We start from the raw sequence: 22,539 nt of genomic DNA, 5'->3' as shown, positions 1-22,539 counted from the left end.
AGGGTTAAATTGCAAGCCACTGGAATTGCCCAGTGACATTGCACCCTGCAGAGACTGCAGGATGGAAAAACAGAATGAGGCATTCTGTCCTTTGAATAAAGGGGCCCCTAGGTAGTTAAAGTACATATGTCAGGAAGAATTTGATGATCCCAGATTCTGGCATCTTCCCATACACAGAAGAGTAGTAAAAACCATCAACTTGAGATATCTGTTCTGTGTGATTAACAGTAACATTTTACCAAGATGTGTGCTTGACTACATGTATTTTCTAGCCAAAAATTCATCTATACGTACAAGCTCCTCCCCTGTCTCTGCAGAGCAGTTCCTCAGAGCTATCTGAGAGTTTACTTCCCAGTCTACAGTCCTCAGTAAGTTACCAGAATAAAAACTGAAATTCACAACTCTTATGTTGTGCATTATTCTGTGGTTTCCAGTTAGCCACATAATCACACAGGTAAACAGCCAATATATTTATAACCATTCTGTACCCATCAGATCAGATCAGATCAGTCGCTCAGTCGTGTCCCACTCTTTGTGACCCCATGAATCTCAGCATGCCAGGCCTCCCTGTCCATCACCAACTCCCGGAGTTCACTCAGACTCAACGTCCATTGAGTCAGTGATGCCATCCAGCCATCTCATCCTCTGTCGTCCCCTTCTCCTCCTGCCCCCAATCCCTCCCAGCATCACAGTCCTTTCCAAGGAGTCAGCTCTTTGCATGAGGTGGCCAAAGTACTGGAGTTTCAGCTTTAGCATCATTCCTGCCAAAGAAATCCCAGGGCTGATCTCCTTCAGAATGGACTGGTTGGATCTCCTTACAGTCCAAAGGACTCTCAAGAGTCTTCTCCAACACCACAGTTCAAAAGCATCAATTCTTCAGCACTCAGCCTTCTTCACAGTTCAACTCTCACATCCATACATGACCACAGGAAAAACCATAGCCTTGACTGACGAACCTTTGTTGGCAAAGTAATGTCTCTGCTTTTAAATATGCTATCTAGGTTGGTCATAACTTTCCTTCCAAGGAGTAAGCATCTTTTAATTTCATGGCTGCAGTCACCGTCTGCAGTGATTTTGGAGCCTAGAAAAACAAAGTCTGACACTGTTTCCACTGTTTCCCCATCTATTTCCCATGAAGTGATGGGACCGGATGCCATGATCTTCGTTTTCCGAATGTTGAGCTTTAAGCCAACTTTTTCACTCTCCTCTTTCACTTTCATCAAGAGGCTTTTTAGTTCCTCTTCACTTTCTGCCATAAGGGTGATGTCATCTGCATATCTGAGGTTATTGATACTTCTCCCGGCAATCTTGATTCCAGCTTGTGTTTCTTCCAGTCCAGCGTTTCTCATGATGTACTCTGCATAGAAGTTAAATAAGCAGGATGACAATATACAGCCTTGACGTACTCCTTTTCCTATTTGGAACCAGTCTGTTGTTCCATGTCCAGTTCTAACTGTTGCTTCCTGACCTGCATACAGATTTCTCAAGAGGCAGATAAGGTGGTCTGGTATTCCCATCTCTTTCAGAATTTTCCACAGTTTATTGTGATCCATACAGTCAAAGGCTTTGGCATAGTCAATAAAGCAGAAATAGATGTTTTTCTGAAACCTTCTTGCTTTTTCCATGATCCAGCAGATGTTGGCAATTTGATCTCTGGTTCCTCTGCCTTTTCTAAAACCAGCTTGAACATCAGGAAGTTCATGGTTCAAGTACTGTTGAAGCCTGGCTTGGAGAATTTTGAGCATTCCTTTACTAGCGTGTGAGATGAGTGCAAATGTGCGGTAGTTTGAGCATTCTTTGGCATTGCCTTTCTTTGGGACTGCAATGAAAACTGACCTTTTCCAGTCCTGTGGCCACTGCTGAGTTTTCCAAATTTGCTGGCATATTGAGTGCAGCACTTTCACAGCATCATCTTTCAGGATTTGGAATAGCTCAACTGGAATTCTATCACCTCCACTAGCTTTGTTTGTAGTGATGCTTTCTAAGGCCCACTTGACTTCACATTCCAGGATGTCTGGCTCTAGGTCAGTGATCACACCATCGTAATTATCTGGGTCCTGAAGATCTTTTTTGTATAGTTCTTCTGTGTATTCTTGCCACCTCTTCTTAGTATCTTCTGCCTCTGTTAGGTCCATACCATTTCTGTCCTTTATCGAGTCCATCTTTGCATGAAATGTTCCTTTGGTATCTCTGATTTTCTTGAAGAGATCTCTAGTCTTTCCCATTCTGTTGTTTTCCTCTATTTCTTTGCATTGATCGCTGAAGAAGGCTTTCTTATCTCTTCTTGCTAGTCTTTGGAACTTTGCATTCAGATGCTTATATCTATCCTTTTCTCCTTTGCTTTTTGCTTCTCTTCTTTTCACAGCTATTTGTAAGGCCTCCCCAGACAGCCATTTTGCTTTTTTGCATTTCTTTTCCATGGGGATGGTCTTGATCCCTGTCTCCTGTACAATGTCATGAACCTCCATCCATAGTTCATCAGGCACTCTATCTATCAGATCTAGGCCCTTAAATCTATTTCTCACTTCCACTGTATAATCATAAGGGATTTGATTTAGGGCATACCTGAATGGTCTAGTGGTTTTCCCTACTTTCTTCAATTTAAGTCTGAATTTGGCTATAAGGAGTTCACCTTCTGAGCCACAGTCAGCTCCTGGTCTTGTTTTTGCTGACTGTATAGAGCTTCTCCATCTTTGGCTGCAAAGAATATACTCAATCTGATTTCGGTGTTGACCATCTGGTGATGTCCATGTGTAGAGTCTTCTCTTGTGTTGTTGGAAAAGGGTGTTTGTTATGACTAGTGCATTTTCTTGGCAAAACTCTATTAGTCTTTGCCCTGCTTCATTCCGTATTCCAAGGCCAAATTTGCCTGTTACTCCAGGTGTTTCTTGACTTCCTACTTTTGCATTCCAGTCCCCTATAATGAAAGGGACATCTTTTTGGGGTGTTAGTTCTAAAAGGTCTTGTAGGTCTTCATAGAACCGTTCAACTTCAGCTTCTTCAGCGTTACTGGTTGGGGCATAGACTTGGATTACTGTGATATTGAATGGTTTGCCTTGGAAGTGAACAGAGATCATTCTGTCGTTTTTGAGATTGCATCCAAGTACTGCATTTCCGACTCTTTTGTTGACCATGATGGCTACTCCATTTCTTCTGAGGGATTCCTGCCCACAGTAGTAGATATAATGATCATCTGAGTTAAATTCACCCATTCCAGTCCATTTGAGTTCGCTAATTCCTAGAATGTCGACGTTCACTCTTGCCATCTCTTGTTTGACCACTTCCAATTTGCCTTGATTCATGGACATGACATTCCAGGTTCCTATGCAATATTTCTCTTTACAGCATCAGACCTTCCATATATCACCAGTCATATCCACAGCTGGGTATTGTTTTTGCTTTGGCTCCAGCCCTTCATTCTTTCTGGAGTTATTTCTCCACTGATCTCCAGTAGCATATTGGGCACCTACTGACCTGGGGAGTTTCTCTTTCAGTATCCTATCATTTTGCCTTTTCATACTGTTCATGGGGTTCTCAAGGCAAGAATACTAAAGTGGTTTGCCATTCCCTTCTCCAGTGGACCACATTCTGTCAGATCTCTCCACCATGACCCCCCCCATCTTAGGTTGCCCCATGGGCATGGCTTAGTTTCATTGAGTTAGACCAGGCTGTGGTCCTAGTGTGATTAGATTGACTAGTTTTCTGTGAGTATGGTTTCAGTGTGTTTGCCCTCTGATGCCCTCTTGCAACACCTACCGTCTTACTTGGGTTTCTCTTACCTTGGGCGTGTGGTATCTCTTCACAGCTGTTCCAGCAAAGTGCAGCCATTGCTCCTTACCTTGGACGAGGGGTGTCTCCTCACCGCCGCCCTTCCTGACCTTCTGTACCCATACAAAAATTCTATTTCTCACTTTTAATACAGTATTCAATAAATTACATGAGATAGTCAACAATTTGTTTTAAAATAGGCTTTGTGTTCTTTTTTCCCAGCTGTAGGCTAATATAAGTGTTCTGAGAATATTTAAGGTAGGCTAGGCTAACCCTTGATATTAAGTTACATGTTTTAATGCATTTTCAACTTATGATATTTTTCAACTTCTGATGAATTTGTGAAGATTTAACCCCACTGTAAGCTGAGGAAGATCTGTATTCTAAAGAAAAGAATCAAATAATTGTTCAAATATGATTGTACAAAAATATTTATCATACCATTATTTATAAATATGGTATGTTCATAGTATAGAATTCAGTAGAGGCATTAAAATTGTGATATGAAATTGTATTTCTTAACATGAAATAAACTTACTTCATTGTATTGTTGAATGGGGTAATCAGTTTACAGGAATATGAATGGAATTCAGTTTTATAAGTAGGACTTAACGACGAAGAATTGATGCTTTTGAACTGTGATGTTGGAGAAGACTCTTGAGAGTTCCTTGGACTGCAAGAGATCGAACCAGTCCATTCTGAAAGAGATCAGCCCTGGGATTTCTTTGGAAGGAATGATGCTAAGGCTGAAACTCCTGTACTTTGGCCACCTCATGCAAAGAGTTGACTCATTGGAAAAGACTCTGATGCTGGGAGGGACTGGGGGCAGGAGGAGAAGGGGACAACAGAGGATGAGATGGCTGGATGGCATCACTGACTCAATGGACGTGAGTCTGAGTGAACTCCGGGAGTTGGTGATGGACAGGGAGGCCTGGCGTGCTTCGATTCATGGGGTCGCAAAGAGTCGGACACAACTGAGAGACTGAACTGAACTCAGCTGAACTGAACGTTAGTTGTCTCCACTTTCAGTCTCTACTTCGTCTATCATGCACTTCACTTTCTAAATCAAATATTTTAATTTACTAACTATACATATCAGTAAATATGAAAAAGGTTTAATATTTAGACTGAGTAGCAAGCACAAATCTAGCTATTTTAAGAGGGGGCATTATTGCTATTGTTAAAAGTCATTCCCTCCCCTTACAAAAGAGAAACTGAGTAAGAGTCTGGTTTATGTTTTGTTAAAAGAAATTGAGACCTATTATAAATTTTGAATTTATTTGAGCAAATATCAACTGAAATTGGTCAGTACCTAACCAAAACATAAAGAGCACTACACAGAAAGGGGTGCATGAAGAAACTTTTGTAGACAAAAGATGGAAGCACAGTAAGAAAATTATTTTTTTGTTTTTTTATGGAAATTATTGGTTAGGCTATAGCTTAAAACCTAGTTGACTGTGATTGGTAGTCCTTAGTGTTTTGATTTTGTAACCTTGAGGCATTTACAGGCTTAGATTTTGTTTTGCTGATGTAAGAACCATGGCATAATAGCTGCCTCAGCTAATGGCCTTGCTGCTATTTCTTTTAAAAGCTTCAAAAGATGTCTAAGGTGAGTCCTGAGAAACACTGCTCACGTGGCAGTCATGGGCTGGATACCAAACTTCCCCAAATAAAGCTAGGATCTCAACAATAACTTACACTAACTATATAATGTCCCCCATCATATTAATTGCTTCTGTTGAAAGAAAATTCAGAGTATTTAATTTTGTATGAATATTGTATTGAACAAGAAACAAACTGTTCCAGAACAAGCCGTGTGTGCTCAGTTGTGTCCAACTGTTTGCAACATCATGTACTCTAGCCTGCTGGGCTCCTCTGTCCATGGGATTCCCCAAGCAAGAATCGTAGAGTGGGTTGCCATTTCCTCCTTCAGGGTATCCTCCCGATCCAGAGGTCGAACCTGCATCTCCTGTGTCTCCTGCATTAGCAGGCGGCTTGTTTACCACTAGTGCCGCCTGGGAAGCCTGTTTCAGAACAAGGAGACTTCCAAACTGAAGGTAAAAAAAAGCTCCGTTCTCAATAGCTGTAGTTCAGTTTATAAAGCATGAAAAAGTTTATTGTTTTCTATTGTGTTGGTTACTGGAAAATTACAGTATTCCTTTTCATTGCATAAATTTACATATCTGTAACTGATTTGCTGGAAAGCTGTAAGGTCATGCTGTGAGACCATGAAGAATCTTCAGTTTAGTTTTTAGTTTTTTGTTTTTTATTTTATTTTATTTTTGGAGTTTAAAATCAGAGTATTTTGGGGAAATCAGGGCACACAGATTGTTATGATCACCAAATACTATATGATGATGAAACAAGCCTTTTACAAATTCACCATCACCAAGAATTTGTGCAAAGAGAAGACTCTCAAAATGGCCAAAAAAGAGTTAAACACAAATTAGCTCTTTTACTGAGGCAATCTATACATCAAAATTTATATGGAAAAAGAAGGCAAGTACTATTCGGAATACTCACAGTGCTTTTTTAAAAAGACTATACTTAATTCTCAGTGTTTCTAAGATTTAAATTACAATGTTCTAAATAAATATTAGCTTGACTTTTTATTTCCTCATATATTTATAACCAGTAGAGAGTTTTTAAAGTGTTGGCCAAAAAAGTTTAATGCCATAGAATAATCATAAGTTTTCAAATGATTTAAATGGCTTTGTATGGTTTCAATTTGCATAGTCCTTTTTAGTCCACCACTATTCAAAGTGAGAACTACCTGTACTTGAAAACATTTTTGTCTTGCCCCCATATTGAATAACAGTTGGCTGGATATAAACTTCTGTGTTCTCAATTTTATTCCTTTAATAAAGCTCTATTCTGTTGTCTTATTGCATCCATGATTACTGTTGAAAAGTCTATTGATAATCTGATATTTGTTGCTTTGTATCTGATCTGTTCTTCTCTGTAAGTTTTTAACACTTTTCTTCACCTTTCATATTTTAAATATTATTAAAATGTGTCTTAATTGTGAGTTTTCAACCTCTGCTATTTAACATGCTTTTCACCTTTTTATAATATCAAAATTTTATATATGTATATATATTTTTAATATTTTCTCCTCTACTGTTTTTTCCCCTCTTTCTGGAACACCTGTTTGTATCTGCCATGTCCCACAGATATTCTTTTATATTGTCCTTTCCCACTTCTTTCTGGGAAAATTTCTCAATCTGGTCCTTTTCATTACTATTTTTTCCCCCTCACCTTTATTCTGCTGTTTCACCTATTCTTCATATCCAATATTTCTCCTTAACTCTTGTTTTACATTTTCCTCTTCTTGTTTCGCTTTATTAATATCTCTTTTAGACTTCCCTGGCGGCTCAGACGGTAAAGCGTCTGCCTACAATGCAGGAAACCTGGGTTCAATCCCTGGGTTGGGAAGATCTCCTGGAGAAGGACATGGCACCCCACTCCAGTATTCTTGCCTGGAAAATCCCATAGATGGAGGAACCTGGTAGGCTATAGTGCATGGGGTCACAAGGAGTCGGACACGACTGAGCAGCATCACTTTCGCGATGTTTAGTGTATATAAGCCAACCACTCTATGACATTTTATTATAGCAGCCCAAATGGACTAAAACACAAAGATTTTCCTGGATTACCCAGGTAAACCTTAAATGTAATCACAAGGTCCTTAATAAAAGATAGGAAGAAAAGTTTAAGGATGAAAAAGATGATACGATGATGGAGAAAAGGGAAGAAAAGTTGATGTGGGGTCATGGGCCAAGAAAGTGGGCAGGCTCTAGAGTCTGTCAGGAAAATATAAATGGATTTTTCCCTAAAACCTCCAGAAGGAGGCAACTGCACTGATACCTTGATTTTAGTTCATAAGACTTAGTTCAAACTTCTGGGCTTCATAATTTTAAGATGATATGTTTGTTTTGTTTTAAGTAAATGGTAATGAGTTACAAAAGCAATAGGAAATTGATACAGCACTCAAAGCATTGGTTGGAGCATGGAATAAATTTATAGTAGCATGACATTTATATATGTGTGTGTGTGTGTGTGTAACTGAATATTATACCTCTGAGCCAGCGCTCCCTAAAGCAGAACCTTAGGTGCAATCGAGATGTCCCCTGTTTATTTTGGGAAGTTAAGTTCCCAGCAAGAGATGTTACATATGCCCACATTATTGCAAAGTGTTGATGAGGGAGATGGTGCAGATCTGACCTAACTATAGTTTGTTCCATTTCTGACTGATTAATCAGAGTGTCCTAAAACCAGCTCAGTGGGTAGAATGAGACACACATCATCCTATTCCCTTTAGTTCTCCTTTCTCTTTCCATCCTGCCCCCAGACCAAACTGCTCTAGTCTCCTTTAGTTGCAAAATAAAAGCCCCAGCATTTCAATGGATGCAAGTGCACATTGGTGGGAAATTGCAGTGATGTAATTGCCAGTATCAAAGAGCCAAAAGTGTCCTGTTTTACATATACACACAAACGCAGAATGAGAGAGGCAGAAGGGAATACATAAAGATATTAATTGTTTAGTATGACTTAGATTTTGATTTTTACTTTTAGGAAATTTTTATTTTTACTTGGTTATATTTGTAATTTTTCACAATGAACAAGAGTTCTTTGTAAAATAAACTTTAAGATAGAAAATATAGCAATCAAGTATAACATTTTTAGTTGTTGGGAAGAGCTCAACAAAAATGTGAGAGAAAAAAAGACAAAAATATGAGAGGATTATAAATTCCAATCACTGCAGCAGCAGCGTAATACAATAAGGGTGATGGAAGTTAGTTACGAGAATAAATCAGGCAACCAAAATTGTTAAGAGGCATGGACATGAAGATCCCCAATAAAATGAGTGGCATTGTGACTGTAACGTGTCTGAGTCCTTAAACTGTGATATGCTTCTGATTCCTATTTCTAAATTTTTGGCCCAGCACCTTCAGCTTCCCTCAGAGGGCGGAACAGCTCTCCTTATTTAGGTAAGCTGAATAAGGAGAGCTTATTAGCTCTCCTTTCAGCTCTGGGAAGATTTATAATTAAGTACAGAGAAAATAAGCAGATAGTATTAATACTTTAATTCAGGAAAATCTGAGTATGTTTACAGTAAGAAAAATCTGGCAGTCATAATTTTAAATTGAAAGAGAAGAGTTTGACTCAATGTAGAAACTACATTGAATGTTACAAGATTTTGAGAGATATTCTATACAGAAAAGTATTTGATGTTCAAAAGTTGTTTAAATGCTCAGTAAGATTTTGCTTATGAAAGTGTCAAGTTTACTGTCAGGAATTCAAAATGTGTAAAAAAGTCAAATATATTGAAATGTACAAATGTAATTTGAAATTAATTTTTAAAACCTGCTTATTTGCATATACAACTTAGATTTATAAATTGAAAAACACTTATAAATTATAGGTTAAAATAGGTTTTAAAGTTTTCAACATTAATAAAACTAGCACTGCATTGTAAATTAAGTATACTTCAATAAAAAGTTCTTCCTTTAAAAAAACAACAAAAATCATATATTGACTTAATGTATTAATTTTCAATCCATGTAACTGTAGGTAATTATTTCTAAGCAGAAAAGCCATCCCCTCCAAAATTAAAAACAAAATTACTCATTATCAATAACTACTTACATCAACAGCAGAGGATAACAATCTCAGGTTTTAAAAATGTGATGACATGTACGTCACGTTTAAACACAATGTAAAAAATATATATATATGCCAATCAAAGCCTTAATTTGACATCCCCCCCACCACCCCGCTAAAAATTGGAAAAAATTACCACTTGTGAACTCTGAAAAGTAGTGAAAGTGTTAGTCACTCAATCGTGTCTGACTCTTTGCAACCCCATGGACTGTAACCCACCAGGGTCCTCTGTCCATGGAATTCTCTAGGTAAGAATACTGGAGTGGGTTGCCATTCTCTACTCCAGGGTATCTTCCTGACCCAGCAATCCAACCTGGGTCTCCAGCATTGCAGGAAAATTACTTACCATCTGAACCGTTAGACTGAACCTACGAGAATATCAGACAGTAAAAATAAGCATACTTTAAAATCAGACTTGCAGCAAAGATACCATGTTGTATTTCTTTAAGCAACTATTGCTTACAGATATCAAAAATCAACTACAGTCCCCACCTGATCAAGTCTACCTGAAAGGGCAATACACAAAGGTAGTGTCCAGACCTACTTATAAAGGATTCTTTCATTTGCTTATTCATTTACTCATTTCAAAAACATCATTATCAGTAACTGGTGTGTGAGAGAGAGCTCCATGCTCACAAAGAGCTCATTTTCCAGAGAAATAATCCTACCTGGGCAGGGATTATTGGCAGAGGCCAGGTTATGAATGACTTAAATGTCATGCAAATGACACTGTGTCCTGGTGGAGTGTTTTAAGCTGGAGAAAATCCTAATTTGGTTTGTATTTTTAGAAAACTCACTGGGACAGCCCTTTGGAGGTTTGTTTAGAGGCCACAGACTAAGGAGACTGAGACTGAATAGGAAACTATTACTAAATTAGTTATATCTATGAGTAACTAGCCATGCTCTGCTGTTCAAAAGTCAGGTGAGCATTGTAAGTGGTCCGACTATCCATAGATTCACAGTGTTAGTTCTGGCTAATCAAGTTCAGTTCATTCAGTTGCTCAATCGTGTCCGACTCTGCGATCCCATGGACTGCAGCATGCCAGGCCTCGCTGTCCATCACCAACTCCTACAGTTTACTCAAACTCATATCCATTGAGTCAGTGATGCCATCCAACCATCTCATCCTCTGTTGTCTCCTCCTCCTGCCTTCAATCTTTCCCAGCGTCAAGAGTCTTTTGAAATGAGTCAGTTCTTCACATCAGGTGGCCAAAGTATTGGAGTTTCAGCTGAAGCATCAGTCCTTTCAATGAATATTCAGGACTGATTTCCTTTAGGATGGACTGGTTGGGTGTCCTTGAAGTCCAGGGGACTCTCAAGAGTCTTCTCCAACACCACGGTTCAAAAAAATCAATTCTTCGGTGCTCAGCTTTCTTTACAGTCCAACTCTCACATCCATACATGACTACTGGAAAAACCATAGCTTTGACTACACAATAAGTACCAATAAGTTGGCAAATTAATGTCTTTGCTTTTTAATAAGCTGTCTAGGTTGGTCATAACTTTTCTTCCAAGGAGCAAGCGTCTTTTAATTTCATGGCTGCAGTCACCATCTGCAGTGATCTTGGAGGTCCCTCCCCCCAAAAAAAAAAAAAAAATTAAAGTCTGCCACTGTTTCCACTGTTTCCCCATCTATTTGCATGAAATGATGGGACCGGATGCCATGATCTTCGTTTTCTGAATGTTGAGCTCTAAGCCAACTTTTTCACTCTCCTCTTTCACTTTCATCAAGAGGCTTTTTAGTTCTTCTTCACTTTCTGCCCTAAGTTCTGTGTCATCTGCATATCTGAGGTGATTGACATTGCTCCCAGCAACCTTGCTTCCAGCTTGTGCTTCATCCAGTCCAGCATTTCTCATGATGTACTCTGCATATAAGTTAAATAAGCAGGATGGCAACATACAGCCTTGACGTACTCCTTTCCCGATTTGGAACCAGTTTGTTGTTCCATGTCCAGTTCTAACTGTTGCTCCTTGACCTGCATACAGATTTCTCAGGAGGCAGGTCAGGTAGTCTGGTATTCCCATCGCTTTCAGAATTTTCCACAGTTTCTTGTGATCCACACTGTCAAAGGATTTGGCATAGTTAATAAAGCAGAAATAGATGGTTTTCTGGAACTCTCTTGCTTTTTTGATGATCCAACAGATGTTGGCAATTTGATCTCTGGCTCCTCTGTTTTTTCTAAATCCAGCTTGAACATCTGGAAGTTCATGGTTCAAGTACTGTTGAAGCCTGATTCTCCTGAATCTTGGAGAATTTTGAGCATTACTTTGCTAGCGTGTGAGATGAGTGCAATTGTGCAGTAGTTTGAGCATTCTTTGGCATTGCCTTTCTTTGGGATTGGAATGAAAACTGACCTTTTCCAGTCCTGTGGCCACTGCTGAGTTTTTTCACATTTGCTGGCATATTGAGTGCAGCACTTTCATAGCATCATCTTTTAGGATTTGAAAGAGCTCAACTGGAATTCCATCACCTCCACTAGCTTTGTTTGTAGTGATGCTTCCTAAGGCCCACTTGACTTCACATTCCAGGATGTCTGGCTCTAGGTGAGTGATCGCACCATCATGGTTATCTGGGTCATGAAGATCTTTTTTGTATAGTTCTTCTGTGTATTCTTGCCACCTCTTCTTAATATCTTCTGCTTCTGTTAGGTCCATACCATTTCTGTCCTTTATCGAGCCCATCTTTGCATGAAATGTTCCTTTGGTATCTCTAATTTTCTTGAAGACATTTGTCAATAAGTCGTATCTGACTCTTGCAACCCCTGCTAGGCTCCTTTGTCCATGGGATTATCTAGGCAAGAATACTGGATTGGGTTGCCATTTCCTTCTCCAGAAGAGATCTCTAGTGTTTCCCATTGTATTATTTTCCTCTATTTCTTTGCACTGATCACTGAGGAAGGCTTTCTTATCTCTCCTTGCTATTGTTTGGAACTTTGCATTCAAATGGGTATATCTTCCGTTTTCTCCTTTGCCTTGTGCTTCTCTTCTTTTCATAAGGCCTCCTCAGACAATCATTTTGCCTTTTTGCCTTTCTTTTTCTTGGGAATGGTCTTCAGTACTGCCTCCTGTACAATGTCATGAACCTCCATAGTTCTTCAGGCACTCTGTCCATCAGATCTAATCCCTTGAATCTATTTGTCACTTCCCCTATATAATCGTAAGGGATTTGATTTAGGTCATACCTGAATGGTCTAGTGGTTTTCCCTACTTTCTTCAATTTAAGTCTGAATTTGGCAATAAGGAGCTCATGATTTGAGCCACAGTCAGCTTCCAGTCTTGTTTTTGCTGACTGTATAGAGCTTCTCCATCTTTGTCTGCAAAGAATATAATCAATCTAATTTCGGTGTTGACCATCTATTGATGTCCGTGTGTAGAGTCTTCTCTTGTGTTGTTGGAAGAGGGCGTTTGCTATGACCAGTTTTACTTTAACATAAATAGATTAGAATGTCTACTTTTGGACTTAAGACAGGAGAGTATCTGCTTTTTGAGCTTTTTCTCTTTTATGAAATGGGAAGAATATCAAGATTAAGTGATAGGGATTACTATGACACCATTTCCATGATGAGGGTGATGAGCAACTGGGATGCTTCTGGATGTGGGCAAAGAAGGAAACCAAGCATGTTCAGGTAAGTTCTAGGCACTTCTTGGGACACGGTATACATTGTGTCTTTGATGAAAAGCTTATAGCGTTTCGCTAAAGCAACAGTCTTAATAGCTTACAGGTCAAATTTTCCTATACTTATGAAAATAAAATGTTTCCATGTCTTGTGACAAATGCAACAACAAGACTTCCTTGTGCAATGAGACTGCCAATACTACTTCCTCAGAGTACTAAAAAAGTTTAAATGGTAGGGGTTTCTAAACATGTTATGGAAGTATGCAAGTCTATCCTTTGACATAGTCCTTTTGTCAGTGCCCACTGCGTGCGTGCTCAGTCATGTCTGACTCTTTGCCACCCCATGGACTGTAGACTACCAGGCTTCTCTGTCCTTGGGATTTTTCCAGGCATGTCCTCCTCCAGGGCATTTTCCCAACCCAGGGATCAAACCAACATATCCAGTGTCTTCTGCACTGGTAGGTGGATTCTTTACTACTGAGCCACCTGAGAAACCTGTCCTTTTCTAAGGCTTACTTCAATTTCTCCTTGTAGCTTATGTCTCAGTATATTTAATAGGGGGAGATCTTTTAGAAAAATTCAAGGACAATGTCTCCTTTTTCCCTAAGGGCCAGATTAATCTTGAGATATTAAAGGTTTTTGATAATTCATCTACACAACATCTAGAATTTAGAATTGTTATTTAGTTGCTCAGTCACGTCTGACTCTTTTGAGACCCCATTAAATATAGCTCTCTAGGCTTCTCTCCAGAGAAGGCAATGGCACCCAACTCCAGTACTCTTGCCTGGAAAATCCCATGGATGGAGGAGCCTCGTAGGCTGCAGTCCATGGGGTCGCTAGGAGTCGGACACGACTGAGCGACTTCACTTTCACTTTTCACTTTCATGCATTGGAGAAGGAAATGGCAACCCACTCCAGTGTTCTTGCCTGGAGAATCCCAGGGACAGGGGAGCCTGGTGGGCTGCCGTCTATGGGGTCGCACAGAGTCGGACACGACTGAAGCGACTTAGCAGCAGCCACAGGCTTCTCTCTACCGCATTTTGGCCTCTTGTTGACCATGATAGCTACTTCATTTCTTCGAATGGATTCTTACCCATAGTAGTAGATAAAATGATCATCTGAGTTAAATTCACCCATTCCAGTCCATTTTAGTTGGCTGATTCCTAAAATTTTGACGTTCACTCTTGCCATTTCCTATTTGACCACTTCCAATTTGCCTTGATTCATGGACATGACATTCCGTTCCTATGCAATATTGTTCTTACAGCATCAGACCTTGCTTCCATCACCAGTCACATCCACAACTGGGTGTTGTTTTTGCTTTGGCTCCGTCTCTTCATTCTTTCTGGAGTTATTTCTCCACTGATCTCTAGTAGCATACTGGGCACCTACCAACCTGGGGAGTTCATCTTTAAGTGTCCTATCTTTTTTGCCTTTTCATACTGTTCATGGGGTTCTCAAGGCAGGAATAACTGAAGTGGTTTGCCATTCCCTTCTCCAGTGGACCACATTTTTTCAGAACTCTCCACCATGACCTGTCCATCTTGGGTGGCCATACACAGCATGGCTCATAGTTTCACTGAGTTAGACAAGGCTGTGGTCCATGTGATCAGATTGGTTAGTTTTCTGTGATTGTGGTTTTCAGTCTGTCTGCCCTCTGATGAAGAAGGATAAGAGGCTTATGAAAGCTTCCTGATGGGATAGACTGACTTAGGGGGATACAGGGTCTTGTTCTGGTGGGTGGGGCCATGCTCAATAAATCTTTAATCAAATTTCTGTTGATTTCCTTAGAAGAAATGGAGTAGCCATCATAGTCAACTCAACAAAAGAATCTGAAATGCAGTACTTGGATGCAGTCTCAAAAAGGACAGAATGATCTCTGTTTGTTTCCAAGGCAAACCATTCAATATCATGATAATCCAAGTCTATGCCCTGACCAGTAATGCTGAAGAAGCTGAAGTTCAACAGTTTTATGAAGACCTACAAGGCCTTCTAGAATTAACACCATAAAACGATGTCATTTTCATTATAGGGGACTGGAATACAAAAGAAGGAAGTCAAGAAACACCTGGAATAACAGGCAAATTTGGCCTTGGAGTACAGAATGAAGCAGGGCAAAGGCTAATAGAGTTCTGCTAAGAGAATGCATTGGTCATAGCAAACACCCTCTTTCAACAACACAAGAGAAGATTCTACACATGGACATCAATAGATGGTCATACCAAAATCAGATTGATTATATTCTTTGCAGACAAAGATGAAGATGCTCTATACAGTCAGCAAAAACAAGACCGGAAGGTGTCTGTGGCTCAGATCATGAGCTTCTTATTGCCAAATTCAGACTTAAATTGAAGAAAGTAGGGGAAACCACTGGACTATTCAGGTGTGACCTAAATCAAATCCCTTATGATTATAGAGTGTAAGTGAGAAATAGATTTAAGGGACTATATCTGATAGACAGAATGCCTGATGAACTGTGGATGGAGGTTCATGACATTGTACAGGAGACAGGGATTAAGACCATCCCCAAGAAAAAGAAATGCAAAAAAGCAAAATGGCTGTATGAGGAGGCCTTACAAATAGCTATGAAAAGAAGAGAAGTGAAAAGGGAAGGAGAAAAGGGAAGATATACCCATTTGAATGCAAAGTTCCAAAGAATAGCAAGGAGAAATAAGAAAGCCTTCCTCAGTGATCAGTGCAAAGAAATAGAGGAAAAAAATAGAATGGGAAAGACTAGAGATCTCTTCAAGAAAGTTAGAGATACCAAGGGAACATTTTATGCAAAGTTTGGCTCAATAAAGGACAGAAATGGTATGGACCTAACAGAAACAAAAGATATTAAAAAGAACTGGGAAGAATTCACAGAACTATAAAAAAAGATCTTCATGACCCAGATAATTATGATGGTGTGTCACTCACCTAGAGTCAGATATCCTGGAATGTGAAGTCAAGTGGGTCGTACGAAGTACCACTACAAACAAAACTAGTGGAGGTGATGGAATTCCAGTTGAGCTCTTTCAAATACTGAAAGATGATGCTGTGAAAGTGCTGCACTCAATATGCCAGCAAATTTGGAAACTCAGCAGTAGCCACAGGACTGGAAAAGGTCAGTTTTCATTCCAACCCCTAAGAAAGGTAAAACCAAAGAATGCCCAAACTACTGCACAATTGCACTCATCTCACACGCTAGCAAAGTAATGCTCAAAATTCTTCAAGCCAGGCTTCAACAGTATGTGAACCATGAACTTCCAGATGTTCAAGCTGGTGTTAGAAAAGGCAGAGGAACCAGAGATCAAATTGCCAACATCTGTTGGATCATCAAAAAAGCAAGAGAATTCCAGAAAAACATCTTATTTCTGCTTTATTGACTATACCAAAGCCTTTGATTGTGTGGATCACAATAAAGTGTGGAAAATTCTTAAAGAAATGGGAATACCAGACCACCTGACCTGCCTCTTGAGAAACCTGTATGCAGGTCAGGAAGCAACATTAGAACTGGACATGGAACAACAGATTGGTTCCAAATAGGAAAAGGAGTACGTCAAGGCTGTATATTGTCACCCTGCTTATTTAACTTATATGCAGAGTTCAGTTCAGTCACTCAGTCATGTCTGACTCTTTGCGACCCCATGAATCACAGCACGCCAGGCCTCCCTGTCTATCAGCAACTCCCAGAGTCCACCCAAACCCATGTCCATCGAGTCGGTGATGCCATCCAACCATATGATCCTCTGTCATCCCCTTCTCCTCCTGCCCTCAATCTTTCCCAGCATCAGGGTCTTTTCCAATGAGTCAGCTCTTCGCATCAGGTGGCCAAAGCATTGGAGTTTCAGTTTCAACATCAGTCCTTCCAATGAACACCCAGGACTGATCTTTAGGATGGACTGGTTGGATCTCCTTGCAGTCGAAGGGACTCTCAAGAGTCTTCTCCAACACCACAGTTCAAAAACATCAATTCTTCAGCTCTCAGCTTTCTTTAGAGCCCAACTCTCACATCCATAGGTGACCACTGGAAAAACCTTGACTAGATGGAAAAACCTTGACTAGATGGACCTTTGTTGGCAAAGTAATGTCTCTGCTTTTTAATATGCTGTCTAGGTTGGTCATAACTTTCCATATGCAGAATACATCATGAGAAATGCTGGGTGGAGGAAGCACAAGCTGGAATCAAGATTGCCAGGAGAAATATCAATAACCTCAGATATGCAGATGACACCACCCTTATGCCAGAAAGTGAAGAAGAACTAAAGAGCCTCTTGATGAAAGTGAAAGAGGAGAGTGAAAAAGTTGGCTTAAAGCTCAACATTCAGAAAACGAAGATCATGGCATCTAGTCCCATAACTTCATGGCAAATAGATGGGGTAACAGTGTAAACAGTGGGCGACTTTATTTTTCTGGGCTCCAAAATCACTGCAGATGGTGATTGCAGCAATGAAATTGAAAGACGCTTACTCCTTGGAAAGAAAGTTATGACCAACCTAGATAGCATATTCAAAAGCAGAGACATTACTTTGCCAACAAAGGTCCACCTAGTCAAGGCTATGGTTTTTCCAGTGGTCATGTACGAATGTGAGAGTTGGACTCTAAAGAAAGTTGAGCGCCAAAGAATTGATGCTATTGAACTGTGGTGCTGGGGAAGACTCTTGAGAGTCCCTTGGACTGCAAGGAGATCCAACCAGTCCATCCTAAAGGAGATCGGTCCTGGGTGTTCATTGGAAGGACTGATATTGAAGCTGAAACTGTGGTACTTTGGCCACCTGATGTGAAGAGCTGACTCATTGGAAAAGACCTTGATGCTGGGAAAGATTGAGGGCAGGAGGAGAAGGGGATGACAGAGGATCATATGGTTGGATGGCATCACCGACTCGATGGACATGGGTTTGGGTGGACTCCGGGAGTTGGTGGTGGACAGGGAGGCCTGGAGTGCTGCGGTTCATGGGATCGAAAGAGTCGGACACGACTGAGCAACTGAACTGAATTGATGAGACGGTAGTAGAAAGGAAGGCTAGGGGTCTCTAAATGGAGGAAATAGGCTGCAAGTGTTAGACATTTTTTATCTCTCTCTTAAGCGGCAGGAGGAAATAAACTACAAGTGCCGGGTTTTTTCCCTTCTCTATACAAAATTAAAAGGAGGTTTCTCTGAAAATTCTATGTTGCCATGACGACACCTGGTTCCACCTGAACTTAACTTTTCTCAGACCTTGATCTAACCAATTTGTTTTTCTTATGGAAATGCTTTTCTTAAGCTGTGTTAATGAACTATGTATTTACCCTAGACTCTCTTCAAGGTGGTTCCGCCTAAGACTCAGAATGATAAGGACTCAACAAACCAGTATGTCTTACTCATACATTGTTCTCCTAATCTATGTTAATGAAACTATATATTTACTTGGAAACCTGCCTTTCTTCAAGATTCATGTCCATGTTTCTTCATGTTTTATGGCTGGGATGACTCACCCTGTGCCAGTGTTATCTCAAAATGCATGTTGTGGGTGAGGGGCATGGTGCTAGTCTGTGAGTTCTGAGACATTTCCTTTCTCTATTCAACAGCTTCCTGATAGGTATACAACTTACTCTTAAAGACTAGCAAAGGTGCACTCTTTCTGCCCCCTTCTGATGTCTAAGGCAGAAGCTTTCTCTATCTCTTTTATACTTTAATAAAACTTTTTTACACAAAAGCTCTGAGCGATCAAGCCTCGTCACTGGCCCTGGATTGAATTCCTCTCTTCCAGAGGCCAAGAATCCCGGCATCTTTCATGGCTCAGCAACAACCTTTTGGTTGGGGATCCAGATGCAGCAAAACCAGGCCATCCCAGGGGAAAACCCTTAAGCAGTCTTCTGGTTTTAGAAGGAGTGAGGCTGCAAATGGCTTCTTTCTTTTCCTGGGATAGGCTTTTCTGACCTTCTATGAAAATGAAGCCTATGTAGGTCACCCTAGTAGGTGTCATTTGAGCCTTTTGGCGGCGGGGCGGGAGGGCGCACCTTACATCCATTATTGGCTAGGTGGTTGGGAGTGGTTACAGTATTTTTGTCAGAGGCCTCCTTAGCAGGGCTGGCATTGAGAATGTTTTCTACATGGTGGAGGAAGGTAGGGAAGAGACCAAGAAGGTCCTAAGGAGGAGGGTCAGGAACTGGTATTACCTCAGTGGAGGAGAGCCCACATCCCCTTTGAAGGACTTTGTTCTGATATAAGGCTTTTAAAAAACTGGACATAAGGAATTTTACCCTACTTCTTTTGTCTCTGGCATAACAAGTACAACTGTAAAACAGCATTGTAATTTAGCAACCCATTGACAGGCCAACTTTCCTCATCTCCCAGTCAATATTGGGGCCAGGCTGTATAACATAGGAAGATTAAATATTTGGGGGTGATGGGGTGATACCCAATAAAACTTCCAGTTCTTCAGGATGCACCCTAATGGGCCATCCTTTGGCATGGTGGGTGTTTTGTTCCTTAGATATTCCATTTTGGATTTGTTTCCAACTACTGAGGGGGTAGTTGGAGAGACTTATTGGCAGGCAAATGCCAGAATATTTGACCCAAGATTTATAGTTCAGGAAAGTTGGAACCAGGACCAAATTGTTAATGGGTCCCTCACAAGACCAAAATAGGAGGTGTACAAATGTCATGGACTCTGATATAACTAAGAGTCCTACTTGAATTTATAATGACCCATGTTTGAGATAGTAAGTCCCTCCTCAGACTATCCCACAGGAGATAAGAATGTCTCCAGGCCATGGCAGCTTAGCCACCTTAGTTCCTGACCACGTTGACCTGTTAGGTAGTGACATAGCTGTCTGGGGGTGGGGCGATGGGGCAGTCTTTCCTCCTTTCAGCTGAAAAGGAGTTTTTGGACTTCTGAGTGAGAGCTAAAAGCAGGAGGGAGTCCCACAGGGGATGTACCAGATCTCTGGGGCAGCTGGCATTTTGTGCTGATGCCAGAAGAGCCCTGAAAGCTTGGGCAATAAAGAATCATCGAAGGTTCACCTCCCAAGCAGTTTTAGGAGGATCGCTTGGGCAGTGGGTGTTTCCTGATCTTGCCAGAAGTTCAAAGGATGTCCCAATAGTGGGGCTTCTGGATTTGCAAGCAGCTTATAGGACACCCCAGCCTACCTCAGAGAAACTAGCACTGACCAGGAGAGGTCAAGTCACTGGTCGAGTATACCTACCTTAGGGCCCTTTCCCTTTTGGGCATCCCTGGGTGTCCTTTCCTAAATTCGGATTAAGCATCTTTCTGTTTTGTCAGGTGGTTGTCATTCTTGGCCTTTTCCTGGTCTCGCCTCTTGGCTCTTGGGCCTGGCCACTTCCCTTTACCAAACCAAAAGTGACTATGGGGAATGCTACTGTTGGCCCCAGGAGGTCAGCAAGGAGAGCAGAAAGCCCTCGTGCAGCCAACATTGCCTAGGACAGGAGTCAAGGGGAGAGCACCACTGGCAAGACTGCAGTGGCCTCCTCTCATCCACAGGCCCCCACTGTCCCTGTGTTACCAAGCCAAACTTGGGTCTGCTCACCACACACAGTAAAGCCAATCTAGTGACACCAAGTTGTGGCGAAGGAAAATGCAGCATTTATTGTAGATACCATACAAAGAGTCCAGGGCAGCTAATAACTCAAATAAATCTGAACTCTCCAATGGGTTTCAGAAAGCGTTTTTAAAGGCAAGGTGATGGAGGGGAGTGACGAGGTATTTATTTGATCAGCTGATGTGCAGTTCTCTGGTTGATGGTGAAATAGCAGGGCAGTGTCTCAGGGGTTAACATTATCAATCCTCAGGCTTCAGCAGGTCTGGGGGCTATGTGCTTATGCTCATCTAGTAGCTAACTTCTGTTTGGTGGAAGTTTTAGCATCTGTAAAACAACTCAGGAAATGTGCATCAGATACTGTTATCTAGGTACTTCAGGGGTGAACTGAAGACTGCCAAACATAAAATTAGAAACTTACTATAGGATTTTAACAAAATGAGTATGAAACAACTTCAGATAATTGTGTAATCCTCTTTATTACCCGTTCCAGTATCCTTGCCTGGAGAATCCCAAGGACGGAGGAGCCTGGAGGGCTGCTGTCTATGGGGTCGCACAAAGTCAGACACGACTGAAGCAACTTAGCTTTATTATCTATATTGGAATAAGTTTAATGATACATAATTTTAAAATTACTCCAAAATAACAGCAACTTTAAAATTTTTGTTTAACTTTCTCATATAAAAGAGGTCTGGATGGTGGAGTCTGGACTTGGTTCAGGAGACAATAACTTCCTAAGTTGTTTTCTTGTGCCAGATTCACCTCTCAGCCGATGTGGTCTTATATAGACATCCTGACGTTCCTAATGACGGACTAATCGAGAGCAGGATGCACATCTAATTCTCATCTTTTCTCATCTATGCTGTTGGCACTATGTCAGAACAATTCTCCAATAAATATGGGTTTTAAGAACAGAGGATGTACGGATGCTCTGGTGGATGGATGGAACTCCGTATATGGAACTCAATATCTAGTTTCAACTATCCTAACAAACACAAGAAAAAACTTACCTCGGGGTGAGGCGGTGGGCCCAACAGTGCCAACAACATGGATGATAAAAGAATTTACTGAGCCTACAGCAAAAGAGACACTGATGTACAGAACAGTCTTACGGACTCTGTGGGAGAGGGAGAGGGTGGGAAGATCTGGGAGAATGGCGTTGAAACATGTAAAATATCATGTATGAAACGAGATGCCAGTCCAGGTTCGATGCACGATACTGGATGCTTGGGGCTGGTGCACTGGGACGACCCAGAGGGATGGTATGGGGAGGGAGGAGGGAGGAGGGTTCAGGATGGGGAACACATGTATACCTGTGGTGGATTCATTTTGATATTTGGCAAAACTAATACAATTATGTAAAGTTTAAAAATAAAATAAAATTTAAAAAAAAAAAAAGAATTTACTGAGCCAGAAGTGAGGGTAGAAAGCAAGATTTATTGAGTACCCTGCAAGGGAGTTGTGGGCAAGACCAAGCGGGGGTCTGCACCTGGGGAAAGAAACTGGGCTTCTTTCATGGTCCCCTCTGTTCACCCTTGGATTAATATTCTTCCCAACGGTGGTTAGGGCTTCCTGGAACTTCAACTGCTTGTAACTGCTGGGAATTTTCCACTGGGGGAGGGTGAGATGGTCTTATCTTGAAATGCCCTCCTCAGCCTAAGACTGTTTTATTGTTAAGCTCTACAGAAATCATATGACCACACATTGGCTTTACTGCTTTCCTCGTAACCGACCTTGTAGAGCAGGTGTTGGCAAACCAGATAACAGATTTTTTTACACTAGGTGGGTCACAAGATCTCTGTCTCTATTCATCTCTTCTGTTGTTATATGATAATAACCATAGAAAATATCTAAATGAATGATCATATGTCAGTAGCACTGGCATTTGAATTTCATGTGATTTTCACATGTCTTGAAATGGTCTCCTTTTAATTTGTAACCATTTAATATTGTAAAAACCATTCTTACCT

This window comes from Bos grunniens, chromosome 8 (assembly GCF_055505025.1).
Source record: "Bos grunniens cultivar Pamir isolate PY7600 chromosome 8, Bosgru_T2T1.0, whole genome shotgun sequence".
Lineage (NCBI taxonomy): Eukaryota > Metazoa > Chordata > Mammalia > Artiodactyla > Bovidae > Bos > Bos grunniens.
This window is presented reverse-complemented; position numbering follows the sequence as displayed.